The 12,361-nt window shown below is 45.1% G+C and overlaps 1 long non-coding RNA gene across 1 annotated transcript in view; it reads left to right on the forward strand.

Annotated features, from left to right (window-relative positions):
* Positions 1 to 5,777: 5,777 nt before the first annotated feature.
* The window catches only part of LOC117879916, a 565,134-nt gene continuing 558,550 nt past the window's right edge, over positions 5,778 to 12,361 (forward strand). Inside the window, exon 1 of the long non-coding RNA XR_004646424.1 lies at positions 5,778 to 6,013. This is a non-coding gene — a long non-coding RNA (uncharacterized LOC117879916). The remainder of the gene's footprint in view (positions 6,014 to 12,361) is intronic.

Raw genomic sequence — 12,361 nt, forward strand, 5'->3', positions numbered from 1 at the left:
GCCAGCACTTATGCAGGTTAATCACTTTATTCACTTGAGTTATTCCATTGGTTTCAGTTCAGGTAATTCTTTTATGTGACTGCAGGTTTAGTGCCACACTGTAATTATGATTAAGAATCATTGGTTAAATTATATAACTTATTTTTTTTTGTTTTGTTTTTATGCTGGTTTAAGCAATAGCAAAGCACTGTAAGTCCCACTGAAGTTCTGAAAGTATGGAAAAATTACTTAACTGCCTAAGTATGTACACGACCAGAATGAATGAGAGGGGGAAGGGGCACAATAAACAAGCCCAAGGCTCTATCCTGGCATGTGCTGAGTGATTCCAAGAGGTGATGGCTGCCCTTAGCTGTCATTGACTTAAATGGGTGTAGATGGGGTCAGCATTTCTCTTCTAAGATCATCACATTTGATCAGGTCCTTGTTTAGAATTGTCCTATTGTTTCATGTGCTGTGCTTTGTTCTGTCTTGACAATGTTCCCAAGAATCCAACTCTCAGGTTTCCTTAGCTAGAGAGCCTCAGCTGCAATAATTCTTGTCAAGCACATTGAAATTTTGAAAGCAGAGAACATGTTTGAGCTGCTTTATTATTATTGGCACCACCTTTAGTTAAGGATACTCAACCTTTTCTATTATAACACTATGTTTTCAGTTGCTTATAACTTTGTCAAATCTTTTACTGATGAGGCTGAAATTTCCTATGCCAGGTGCTTGTTTTAGGCAGATATTTTTTTGAGTTTCAGCTAAAATTAACCATTTTCAAGAACAAGATTATGGACAAAAGTAATCTGTTCATGTTAAAACAGTCTTATAATGGTTTAAGAAGCTTGAGCATGTCCATACTTTGGACTAGGGGCTTGAAATTTGGTGTGTGTGAGGGGAGGATATCACCTTGGTTCCAGGGATGTACCCTTTTATGTTCCCATGAAAAATTGGCTAAATTTGACTAATTTATAAGCCTTGGGGGGGGGTGTATGGGGGGGAATCTGTTTGCACATGCTCTGTAGAGGCATGTTGGACTTTGGCAGTTAAATCTTTGAAGATTTTGTATGCATATGGCATATTTCAGTCCTGGGGCTGGGGAGGACTGTCCCTGCAATTGCTGTTCCTGGCTGCTGAGGGCCACTATGGCCCTAGGCACTGGACCTGAGAGTAGGGAGACTCTCTCTTCTGTGCTCTCAATGCCTACCCTGTTGGTACCTAGGCAGCATAGAAAGTGCCTGACTCAGATGTAAAAAGGAGAAGACCCAGACCTGGAGATGTGGCAGAAGGAATATACTGGGACAAGGATCCATAGAGAAGGACTGGGATTTTGGGGGAGCCACGGTATGGTTGAGGCAGGGTGGATTGAAAGGCAAAAAGAGAATGGACAAGGAGGGAGGAGAGACCATAATTGGGTGGGCAAAGAGATTGGGACAAGCCTGTTTGAAGAGTGAGATTAGGTGGCTGGGGTTGGGGGAGAAGAGATGGAAGGCTGAGACTGGTTAGGCAAGGAGACTAGGATAAGGAACTGGGGCTGGAGGGCACAACTGGGACTGGGAGGAGGAGGAAAGACTGAGATCAGATGAGGTGCCCAGCATGGGTGACGAGTCTGGGGTAGAAGACTGGAAGGGGGGAAAGTATGAGATAAGAGGAGGAACTGGGTAGTGGAGACTGGGATGAGGAACCAAGGGAAGGGAACTAAGACTGGGAAAAAGTGGGAAGACTAGGACTAGCTAGGCAAAGTGACTGGGATAAGGAACCTGGAGATGCAGGAGAGTTGCCAGACAGAGAATGTGCCCAAGAGACAGGAGTGAGGCATGGGCAGACTGGAAGGAACAGGAGCAGAAGGGGGTCAGGATTGGAGGGGACAGGAGCAGAATTATGTACACCCACTAGCCATGTTTCCTTCATAATCTGAAATGGAATCTAAGAAGATTCCTGAGTGTCAACTTTCTGCTGTCTGCAAAATATGTGAAACACACTGATATAGTGTTCTATCTCCCTTTTTAGTGCTGGTTCACACAAAGGATGACAACACTACTACTATAATTTACTCTGTTAGGGCAAGTGGCTGAGGTCTATGCATTGGATCTAAAAGTTCCAACCCTGCTGACGAGACATAGGGGTGTCAGGATGATGCTGCATGATGTAATTTCTGGGCTTATTTTCAGTTTGCTTAAAAAAAAAAAAACCTAGGAAATTGCACACCAAACCCCTAAATTGAAATAACATTAAGGGTTGCAAAGTCAAGCACTTAAAAGTTAGGAATTGACAGAAAAAAAATGTTTCCCCCGGGCTAGCAAAATCAATTTTTTATGCTCCATGTTAGCTCCCAATTTCTGATGCAGGGAATATTTACATATATGAGAAAAAGCAGTGTACTCTTCTAAAAGGCTACAACATATTGCACTGAATAATGGAAGTAGCTGACATTTTCTGTTGTTTGATCATAGCACTGAATGATTGCGTTTATATGGAATAATGTGAATACATATATTTTTCTTTGTTAATTAACAAAATTACATATCCCAGCAAATACCTCCACACTCTCACTGTGTACACATTTCTGGTTTTCTACTGTTTGTAATTTTTAAGCTACAGAGGCTTTAAAAATGATGGCACTTATAATATGAACTTTTTAAAGGACAATTTTAATTTATTAGAACTAAAACTAATTAATGGGTTTACTTAAAAATCCTCAGAAAATTCAAACTTTACTCTGAGATGATGTGCTGAAGATTTAGGGTTGATTTAAAAAAAAATTGTGAGGCATTCAGATTGTTAATGAAAATGTTCATTATGTCCAGTAAGGTAAGCACAGGCAGAGTTACAATGAGCATTGATAATTTTCTTCAGTCTGATACAATAGTTGACATGGAGCCAATGGAAGGATTCAAGGGGGGCTAATGTGACCAAACTGACAGACAAGGAAGCTGACAAACAATTAAAAATAAATAGTGGTTTTAATTAATGCTTATGAATGCATTTAACTCAAGTATTTTGAATAACTTTCCCTAAATCTGGCACTTCTCAAGTGTCAGGACACAGTTAGTAAGTTTGATCTTGGGCACCTATCATACTACTTCAGAGATATGGATGTGATCAGCACTAAAAATGAAACATACCACTTAAAAAAAAACCCAGTATTCTAAATAGTTTGTTCTTACTCTGTAATGTGCTGTGGCCTTTCCAATGCACAGTAGACAGGTTTCTAAAATTGTGAATTGACAGTGAGTTTGCTTATTTATAAACACAAGCATGGCCATACTGGGTCAGACCAAAGGTCGATCCAGCCCAGTATCCTGTCTACCGACAGTGACCAATGCCAAGTGTCCTAGAGGGAGTGAACCTAACAGGTAAATGGTCAAGTGATCTCTCTCCTGCCATCCATTTCCACCCTCTGACAAATAGAGGCTAGGGACACCATTCCTTACCCATCCTGGCTAATAGCCATTAATGGACTTAAGCATAATGAATTTATCTAGTTCTCTTTTAAATCTGTTACAGTCCTAGCCTTCACAACCTCCTCAGGCAAGGAGTTCCACAGGTTGACTGTGTGCTGTGTGAAGAATTTCCTTTTGTTTTAAACCTGCTGTCCGTTAATTTCATTTGATGGCCCCTAGTTCTTATATTATGGGAACAAGTAAATAACTTTCCTTATTCACTTTCTCCACACCACTCATAATTTTATATACCTCTATCATATCCCCCCTTAGTCTCCTCTTTTCCAAGCTGAAAAGTCCTAGCCTCTTTAATCTCTCCTCATATGGGATCAGTTCTAAACCCCTAATCATTTTAGTTGCCCTTCTCTGAACCTTTTCTAATGCCAGTATATCTTTTTTGAGATAAGACCACCTCATCTGTACACAGTATTCAAGATGTGGGCATACCATGGTTTTATATAAGGGCAATAAGATATTTTCTGTCTTACTCTCTATCCCTTTTTGAATGATTCTTAACATCCTAACTGCTCCTGCACACTGTGTGGACGTCTTCAGAGAACTATCCACGATGATTCCAAGATTTCTTTCCTGATTAGTTGTAGCTAAATTAGCCCCAACATTATGGTACCTTTCCTCATGTCAACTGCTAACAGTCGAGGCCCTGATCCTGCCAAACGTTTTTCAATCAAGTAATAAATCCAGATCACTGAGTGGAACTGCATATATGATTCATACCTGCTAATGTGGAGAATTTCTTGACATATTTGTATTTGTGTCCCTCAAGATGTACATTCCTATGGGCTAGAGACTGGTATATTTTGTGGGGCTCCCCCTACCTATCAAAATTTGGAATCCCTGATTACATTGCCAGAAGTTAAGATCTGAACCAGCATATTTTGAAGAAGGGCGTCTTTTGACATGACACGTTCTTCCCTAGAGCCACTGCCTCAAACTTGCTCTTAAAAACGAATTAAATATATCTAAAGTTTGATGGGTAAGTCCAATCATTCCCCATATGGTATTTAGGGATAGAATGATGCTAAGAAAATGAAATTGGCAGTTTATACACTTCAATCTGGATTTTAAATCAGTACTTGTTCTTCGTGTCTTTTGACTGACGTTTCCTTTTTGATGTCATGAAGTATGTTGCTACTATTGCTGCATGCCAAATGCAGTGCACTTAAACAGTCTCCTTTGCCAGTGTGTTGCTGCTTAGATAAACCGATGGGAATGGAGTAGCAAAATCATTCTGAAATAGCTTTCAGAATTATTATTTACATTAATATCAGTATTATTTGACCTAATACATATGTCATCAACGTCTAACAAATAGTGGTTGAAATTAGAAAGGAAATGTTTGTTAAAGGTAGCATTACTAGATAATTGTTATTGGTTTTCGTTTCAAAGGTGCATTCATAAGAAGGATTTCTAAAGCACAAATAGCTACAGGAGCCAAATAAACTAATTAGCAATGCAGGTATTGCTTGAGGGTGTGAAACACTTGTAGATTTATGTTATTGGCTCATCAAGTATGTGCGTGAGAGAGGAAAAAACAGCTCTTATCTTTCCTGGGGTAGAATTTAGTTTCTCAACTCTGGCTTTTTACGGTTTATTTCAGATTGCATTTCACATGTTTTACTGATTTCCACCTAACTTGAAACATTGCAGTGTTAAGCAAAGGGGCGACTTGGAGACATGAAGCCGGGACGTAGTGTCAAAATCCTCTAAAATGCATGATGCATTTGTGACTCTCTCCTTCGGTAAGATACACGAGCTCTACACAGTGGTGATAGCGTTACCCTCCCCTCTCCGGTACGGTCTGTACCACAGTGGATGTGCGGCAAGAGCAATGGGCTGAGACTATCTGGCTTGTTTCCTGAGCGATCTTCCACTGTACGCGCTATATAGCAAGGAGCACGGGCTTCCTCCCTTCCTTAGCCTTGCGGCGCACGGGCTGTGTGTTCTCCCAGGCTGCGCTGCACCAGGAGCCCGCTGATTCCCAGAGCCGCCTGCTTCCACCCCGGCTCTTGCCATCCGCCCGAGCCCTTAACGGACTTGGGTCCCTTTTTGCGCCTCTGCGCCCTTCACCTGTCAGGAAGGCTGACGCGCCCCTGCCAAGCAGCCAGCGCCCACTGGCAAGCCTGCCGGCTCCTCTCCTACCACCTTCCTGCCGGGCTCGCAGTCGGCGGCGGCAGCGCCCCGCGCCCCCTCCTGCGCGCTCGCACCGCCGCGCTGTTCCCCCCTCGCCGGTTCTCTCTCCAACATCAAAGTTTTCCTCCCTCCTCCGAGCCCCCTCCCCGCCCCCGAGCCCTTATTACTGCGCAGCCAGTGCACAGAGCGCTGGCAGCGCGGCGAGCAGATTACAGCGATTAGCTGCAGGAGAAGCGGCAGCGCCTCGCCGGCTCCCCGCGCTGACCCTGCCCGCTGAGGCCCCGGGGAGTCCAGGGCAGCTTCCCCTGTAGGCGGCGGCGAAGACGGGGATTGAGAGTCGAGCCGCGCGGCGCGACCCAGCAGCCGGGCTTGGAACCGTGCGGGGCTCGGAGCGGCAGCGCGGCTGAGGCTCCGCGGAGGTGGCTCGGGACCGCGAGGTAAGGACCTGCGATGCCGGGGGAGCCGGAGCTTCTCTCCCCACCCACCCCCGCATGTCTCCGACAGGTGGCTGGAGCAGCAGCCGCGCCCTGCCCGCCCGAGGGGACCATGGTGCCGAACGCCCCGCTGCCCCCCGGGCTGTGCGCCCAGCTCCTCGCCGCCGCGCCGGCCAGCCTGCCCGCGGCTGCCGGGCTGTAATGTTAAACACCGCCGCCCGTCAGTCTGCGGCTTGGCTGGTACTGAGCATGCTCCCACCCACCGAGCATGCTCACTAGCACCTGCTGAAGCCGCTGCGTGGACGCTGCCCTTACCTGGGCTTGCAATGTGAGCCCAAGGGAGGGTTAAAAGTGCTGCGGGGCAAATCGGGGGGAGGGACGGGCAGAGTCTGTGCGGGGCGGAGACTGACTCCACGGGGGGTCAAAGAGCTGGAGGCAGGGAAAGGAGCGGGCCAAGGGGTAGGGGTTAAGCCGGGAGTACGGGCGCTGCCAAACGGGATCAGAGCAGGGGGGCAAACCCCCGGATAGGGAGGGGTAGGGGGTAACAGTCACCCAGATGAGGTGAGCCTTCTGCAGTGGCTGCAAAATGGGGTGTCGGGGGCAGAGGGGCTTCTCCACCCAACCTCTTCGGGACGCTGCAGCTTAGCACCGGCTTCCCAAGGCTGTCTTCTTAAGAGCACGGTGTATCCCAAAGCCTAGACACGGCAGCTCTTCCCTATCCGATGGGATGCATTGAGCTGCTAAAGGAAATTTGATTCAGTGAAATATTTTACAGATGCCATCCCCCTTTCAAAATTATAATAGTCATACATTTTTTAGTGTTTAAAAGAATCCTTTGTCAATTTATATGACTGCATAAAGCTTCATAATGGTTCACAAATTTGTCTTAGCTGCTGTTCTGATTGTCTGGATTGGATTGCCTTTTTCTTGTAATCCACTGTGAATGTAGTTTCACTCCTTTAAATTATTTACCTTTTAAAATGTAATTTTTCATTATTCTTAGCACTTCATCATTTATCTTCATTAGCACTATGCAGATGGATGTCATTGTTCTACAGTATTTAATTCATTTTAATATTGAAACTATTAATAATTGGTAAGCAATCACATCTCACAGTGTTTCTAACATAGCACTTCCTGTTTGTATTGTGACACTAGTTTTTAATTCTAAATTTTTGTTCTTTTTTCACTTTTTTTAATACACAAGTTTATTCTTGCGGTTCATGTGACTTTAAAGCTGACTGATTTTCCTGGTTTGGTATCAAAACTTCTTTAGTTTCCTTTGATCCACCAATGGGGATTGCCCTTGGCAACTGTTGTTTTGCCTCTCTATCCAGCACTCTACTGCGTTTTCATGTCACCACCTGTGTATAGAGTTTGGTTCCCAAATATTCACCACAGGTCAGATTTTGAAAGGGTGAAAGCACCTAAAAATCCCACTAATTGCCTACATATCTTTAAAAATCTGTCCCAAGGAGCACTATACTATAGTGTAGGAAATCTTTCTCAAAGGAAAAATTCTACTGTGAATTTTATTGAATAGAGGTATGTGACCCTGAGACATACTGACAACCAGAAGTATTAAAAAATCATGAATTTTACACCAGAAAGTAATGAAATTAAAATAAATAAATACATACATTTGGGGTTCTTTAAATTTGCCTTTTTGTTTCTGAACCTTTAGGGTGCACTAGGTTCGTACATTTTCAGATACCTTTCCTAAAGAATGCATATACCTAAAACATTTGTACATTGCTATAACTTAATAGTGTTTCAGGCTTCCAGTATCCTGGGATTTTCCCCTCTCTCTTTGTCATTGAAAACTTATTAAAAACCTTTATTTCTGTAAGTAATTCCCCATCTTGCAAACACTGAACTGAACACGTTACTCTTTGATTACTTCATTTGTTGCATACATTAGTGTTGATTTTTCTACTGAATTGTTTATACTTCTAGTTGCATATTTTAATTTCCAAGCCTTTTTATGTATGCTACATGTTTTGTTATGATACATTTCAATGATGATCTTCATTCTGACAAGTATACTGTTCTGTACTGCCAAAACCAATGTCTGCTAAGATTAATTATCCTGTTACTCCTTTGCATTAGTTGCAGTTGTTCACCCATCTTATAGCAGTTTCATCTAGACACATATCCCTAGTTTGCGTATGAGAATGTCATCGGTGACTGTGTCAAAAACCTTACTAAAATCAAGATATATCACATCTACTGCTTCTCTCTCCTGCCATTAACCCTGTCAAAAAAGGAAATTAGGTTGAGTTGGTATGATTTGTTCTTGACTAATCCATGCTGACTGTTCCTTATAACCAGATTATCCTATAGGTACTTACAAATTGATTGTTTAATCATTTGGTCCAGTACCTTTCCAGGCATCAAAGTTAGGCTGACTGGTCTATAATTCCTGAGTCCTCTTTATAGAGACTAGGGCTAGATTCACAATTTAGGCTCCATTGCAATTCCCAAACTTTTGCCAACCTAAACTCAATGGGTGCCAACATTTTCATAGTAAAATTTCTTTAGGTGCTTAAGCTTCTGCCTCTAAGATTTATGCTACTGCTTTATTCTAGGAATCTGGATGCCTAAATCCCATCTAACCCCAGAGTGATTCATGAACTAGGGAAGAGGGGATGGAGATAAAGTTATTTTCGCATGTGGGGCCCAATATGGTAGGTGATCTTAGAGGCTGATATGAGATTGGGTCCCATTCAAAATCTGGCTGGATGAAGACATAGGTCACTATCCACCTTATAAGTTCTAGCCTAGTACAGTAATTAGAGCACTTGTCTGGGATATAGGAGAACCAGGTTTGATTCCCGCTTGGAGGGGCAGGGGGAATTTGAACAGAAGTCTCCCCCATTCCAGATGAGTGCTCTAAACACTGGGCTAGAAGTTATAAGTGGATACCACTCCCACCCTGACTGTTTTATGTGGAGTTAGGCACCTGCTTAACTCATTCTCTCAAGAAACAGCTTAGGCACCTAAACTGTCTTACGCCAGGAGAGGGGTTCTCATTCGTGGATCACAAGGCAGAGCTAGATGCCTATCTGCAGCAGGGACTTAGGCACTGAACTCTGTGACAGGGTGGGGCTTAGCACAAACCCCTCTGGTCAGCATCTCCCATTGGCTGTTTTAAGCATCGCCCTATCTAGTATGCTAGCTTTTGTTGATCCTACTCTGAGGCATTTCTCCCCATTCATTGTATAGGGAGTTTAAGCACTTAACTCGGGATTTGTGAATTGTGATGGTGTTCTTGTGACTTTCTTGGTTCTTGGAAGCTAGATGTTGTGATAATTGGGTGTTGCAACTCCTGAGTCCCCTTTGGCCTGGTCTACACTATGACTTTAATTCAGATTTAGCAGCGTTAAATCGAATTAACCCTGCACCCGTCCACACAACGAAGCCATTTATTTCGAAATAAAGGGCTCTTAAAATCGATTTCTGTACTCCACCCCGACGAGCGGAATAGCGCCAAAATCGATATTGTAATTTCGAATTAGGGTTAGTGTAGCCGCAATTCGATGTTATTGGCCTCCGGGAGCTATCCCACAGTGCACCATTGTGACCGCTCTGGACAGCAATCTGAACTCGGATGCACTGGCCAGGTAGACAGGAAAAGCCCCGCGAACATTTGAATTTTATTTCCTGGTTGCCCAGCGTGGAGAGCACAGGTGACCACAGAGAGCTCATCAGCACAGGTAACCATGCAGGCTGATAATCGAAAAAGAGCACCAGCATGGACCGTACGGGAGGTACTGGATCTGATCGCTATATGGGAAGAGGATTCAGTGCTAGCAGAACTTCGTTCGAAAAGACGAAATGCCAAAACTTTTGAAAAAATCTCCAAGGGCATGATGGAGAGAGGCCACAATAGGGACAATAGGGACTCAGATCAGTGCTGCGTGAAAGTCAAGGAGCTCAGACAAGCCTATCAGAAAACAAAGGAGGCAAACGGTCGCTCCAGGTCAGAGCCGCGGACATGCCGCTTCTACGCCGAGCTGCATGCAATTCTAGGGGGGGGTGCCACCACTACCCCACCTCTGACCATGGATTCCGAGGCGGGGATAATCTCATCAGCTACACCTGAGGATTCTGCGGACGGGGAAGAGGAGGAGGAGGAGGACCCTCCCAAGCTAGTATCCAAGACCATGACCCCATGGAAGGGACCTCAGGTGAGTGTACTTTTTAAAATATAAAACTTGTTTTAAAAGGAAGCATTTTTTAATGATTACTTTGCCCTGAGGACTTGGGATGCATTCGCGGCCAGTACAGCTACTGGAAAAGTCTGTTAACGTGTCTGGGGATGGAGCGGAAATCCTCCAGGGACATCTCCATGAAGCTCTCCTGGAGGTACTCCAAAAGCCTTGCCACAAGGTTTCTGGGCAGTGCAGCTTCATTCCGTCCTCCATGGTAGGACATTTGACCACGCCATGCTTGCAGCAAGTAATCTGGTATCATTGCATGATAAAGCCTGGCAGCGTATGGTCCCAGTGTTTGCAGGCATTCAATCAACATCCGTTCTTTATCTCACTGTGTAATCCTCAGGAGAGTGATATTGCTCATGGTAACCTGGTTGAAATACGGGAATTTAATTAAGGGGAGGCCGTTCCTACTGGGCTGTTTGCCTGTGGCTGAAAAGAAATCCTTCCCTGCAGTTAGCCAAGCGCGGGGGGGTGGGGGAGGGAATTGGCCGAGAGCTTTTCGCGTTTGGCTAGCAGGGATCTTCCCTGATACCAGCCACGCGGTGGGGGGAGGGGTAAAGCGATCATCCCAGAGAATGCATGGCGGGGTGGGGGGTGTTAGTTTGGTTCCTGCAGGGATCTTCCCTGATACCAGCAACGCGGTGGGGGGAGGGATAAAGCGATCATCCAGAGAATTTGATGCAGGGGGGTTAGTTTGTTTTCTGTTGCTGAAGGTTAACAGGAAAACCGCAGCACTCAATGGGCTTTGCTTGGTATGTGGGAAAGGAGGGCACAGAAGCCGAAAGACAATGGCTTACCATGGCCGCATGCAAGCTGAATTCTGTTGCCCGGACCTGTGTCTGTGATCTCTAGCAGCAAAGCTACAGGCACTCAATATTAAGAGGCAAAATGCGACCTTGCACAGAAATCACATGTGCTATGTAAAGTGAATAGTGTTGGTCACTGTGAAAGAGTATAAGCATTGCTCTGCAAAATGTATCTTTTTAAAAAATTCTCTCCTTTTTTCCCTCCCTCCAGCAGCTGCAAATTTTTCAAGCCTCCCTCCTCTGTCCCGAAGGCTATCTCAGATAAGGCATCGGAAAAAGAAGACGTGAGATGAGATGTTCGCAGAAATCATGGAATCCACCCGCATTGAAAGAGCTCATCTGAATGCGTGGAAGGACACGATTTCAAAAGAAAGAAGCCAGTGAATGTGAGGACATGAGGGACCAATGTGAGGACAGAAGGGACCAACGTGAGGAGAGGAGAGACGCTCGAGATGAGAGGTGGTGGCAGGAAGATCAGAGGAGGCAGGATGCAATGCTGGGGCTGCTGCGTGAGCAAACAGACATGCTCCAGCGTCTGGTGGAGCTTCAGGAACGGCAGCAGGATAACAGAGTGCCGCTACAGGCCCTGTATAACCCCCCTCCCCCCTCACCATGTTCCATAGCCTCCTCACCCCGACGTGTAAGAACTTGGTGGGGTGGAGAGGGAGGCTCCGTACACCCTCCCATTCCACCCCAGTGGACAGCCCAACCAAAAGGCTGTCATTTTTTAACCTTTTTTTAGTGGCCTTTTCCTTCCCGCCGATCCTCCTCCCAAACCCCACCCGGGTTCTCTCCCTCTTTTTATAATCAAATTAATAAAGAATAAATGCTTTTTAAACGATAGTGACTTTATTTCCTTTGAAAGCAAGCTGGGGGAAGGGGGCGGGTGGGTTCCTTATAGAGAATGAGTCAATAAAGGGGGCAGGTTTTCATGAAGGAGAAACAAACAGAAATTTCACACTGTAGCCTGGTCAGTCATGAAACTGGTTTTCAAAGCTTCTCTGATGCACAGCGCTTCCTGGTGTGCTCTTCTAATCGCCCTGGTGTCTGGCTGCACGTAATCAGCAGCCAAGCGATTTGCCTCAGCCTTCGACCCCACCATAAAGGTCTCCCCCTTACTTTCACAGAGATTGTAGAGCACATAGCAAGCAGAAATAACAATGGGGATATTGATTTGGCTGAGGTCTGAGCGAGTCAGTAACGATCGCCAGCGACCTTTTAAACGGCCAAATGCACATTCTACCAACATTCTGCACTTGCTCAGCCTGTAGTTGAACAGCTCCTGACTCCTGTCCAGGCTGCCTGTGTATGGCTTCATGAGCCAT

This window comes from Trachemys scripta, chromosome 7, assembly GCF_013100865.1.
Source record: "Trachemys scripta elegans isolate TJP31775 chromosome 7, CAS_Tse_1.0, whole genome shotgun sequence".
NCBI lineage: Eukaryota > Metazoa > Chordata > Testudines > Emydidae > Trachemys > Trachemys scripta.